The 2223-nt window shown below is 43.9% G+C and overlaps 1 pseudogene; it reads left to right on the top strand.

The window, feature by feature from the left end:
* The first annotated feature begins 687 nt into the window (after positions 1 to 687).
* Positions 688 to 1149, top strand: LOC138090755 (small ribosomal subunit protein uS13-like; annotated as a pseudogene).
* Positions 1150 to 2223: the final 1074 nt, after the last annotated feature.

The following is a 2223-nucleotide window of genomic DNA, read 5'->3' on the forward strand; positions in this document are numbered from 1 at the left end:
TCTTAAAAATTAACTATAATGCTAACTGGGGTGATCAAAGATTTCAGAAAAATTTTAAAGAGTCCTGATAAGAAGTGTGGAGTTCAATAAACAGGGATAAATAAGAACGGACATAACCAAAAAGCAAGAATATGAGCAAAAACATGAAGGTCAAAAATGAAGGTCAAAATTAGAGAAGGGCATGGCTCTCTTGCTGCTTTTTCTGCACGTACGTTACCAGTCTCCATGTCTTATCTATGAGACTCCCTCTCTTTGCTTTATATTCGATTCCCTTTACCATTTTCCCCATGAGGACCTTCAGTGCTTTTCTCCACCTAGGCTACAGTGAAGATCTTCCACTCATTTTTCCTCTTTGGGTTAATTCATGTACTCCTTTGTTAAACACAGATGGCAAACATGATTGAGTCCCCAATCCCTACCGAATGAAACCCTAAATCTCTACCTTAATATTTAATGTCCCAATTCATCATTCTACTTTGGGGTTTCAACATTTCTCTTAATGTAGATACACAGAGGTCAAGGAACAAGCGAAGAAGTCAAGTCACAAGAGGACTGAGAACCAACTAGAAAGTCATGTGTGACCTTGGAGAGTCCAGTCTCAACAGAGTGATGGGACAGAACCCCAATGAGTGTGAAAAAGCTAAGCATAGAGGGGAGCTGAAGAGGTCCTCCAGTGGGGCCTCCACCATGTCTCTAGTAATCCCTGAGAAGTTATAGCACGTTTTGTGAGTCCTCAAGACCAGCATCAATGGGCGGTGGGAAACTGCCCTTGTCATCACTCCAGTGAAGGGCGTGGAGCACAGGTGCACTCATGCGGTGTTGAGGAAAGCAGACGTCAAGCTCACCATGAGGGCGGGAGAGTTCACAGAGAATGGGGGTGGGGGGGGACGTGTGATCACCACCACATAGAATCTACAGCAATACGAGATGCCAGACTGGTTCTTATGGACAGAAGGACGTGAAGGATAGAAAATACAGTCAAGTCCTGGCCAACAGTCTAGACAACAAGCTCTGTGAAGACCTGGAGCAACTGAAGAAGATTTGGGCCCACAGAGGGCTTCCTGCTTCTGGGGACCTCGTGTCTGAGGCTGACACACCAGGACCACGGGATGCTGTGGCAGCACCGTGGATGTGTCCAAGAAGAAATAAATGTGTGGCCTTTGTCTGTTAAAAAGGCAGGGAGTGGGGAGCTGAAGAGCTGACAGTAGTTAGTGGACATAATTTAAGGGGGAAATTAGCCCCTAAAGGGAATATAGGCTGTTACAGTACGGGAGTCAGAAGTAACAAGGAGTGGCTTCTTGCTGGAGTTGGTAGTAGAAGATGGTGGTGATTATGTTTCTGTGAGTGCTGGGCTGGATCAGAAAAGAGGAAATAGAGTCTCTGTGTCCTTTATCCAAAATCACAGCAAAGAGAGGTGCTCACCCACAACCAGGGGAAAATGAGGAACAAGTCAAAGGCTCTCACCAAGCCAACCATCTGCACAGAAATCTTGAAAACATTTTTAGGAACCTCAGCTTTGAGTAGAAAATTCATTTCAGCATATTTTTGGAAAGGAGGAGGCAGTATTAATTAAATATAAACTTATTTGCATATTTGTTTATTCCCCCAACTCGTCCCAGAAAGAATCTAAGGCAGCCACAAAGCATGATGTGCTGGATAAAAGCCACCACATCCTGGATATGAGCTAAACTCCTTTGGCCACCAGTCCTATAAGACCCAAGCAAATAGATCATAAACAAAAAGCTCAAAGCGCCAAGCTTTCAAACAGAAAGAAATAAAACTAGGAAGGGCCGTGATGAGAAGGGGCAGTTCCCCCAGGTGTACCTGAGTGCTGAGCTGCTTCCCACCACATCAAAAGCAATGGCACAGCCCCTAATTCCAATTGCTGAAACATTTTAACAGCTGGGAATTAAAATAAGCTGTCAGCCAGCTCAAAAAGATTTTTTAATTCAAAATAAATCAGGCTAACAACCTGCAGATGTTTGGAAAGAAACTGGGTGACTCATTTTCAAAACCCAATTCCCTAACTTTGCCATTTCAGAGTTTCTGAATGGCTGCTACCTGCCCTTAGCTTCTAATTGGGAGACAAACTGTTATGCTGGCATTTTCAGACTTAACATTGGTCTCACATGTTGACACATATCATGGATTCTGTCTGGTCCATCAAACTAAGATTGGGAAGCAAGGACAGAGAGCTGGTCAGATGATTGAATGTGTTGTGGA

The sequence above is a fragment of the Capricornis sumatraensis genome, chromosome 14 (assembly GCF_032405125.1).
Source record: "Capricornis sumatraensis isolate serow.1 chromosome 14, serow.2, whole genome shotgun sequence".
Classification (NCBI taxonomy): domain Eukaryota; kingdom Metazoa; phylum Chordata; class Mammalia; order Artiodactyla; family Bovidae; genus Capricornis; species Capricornis sumatraensis.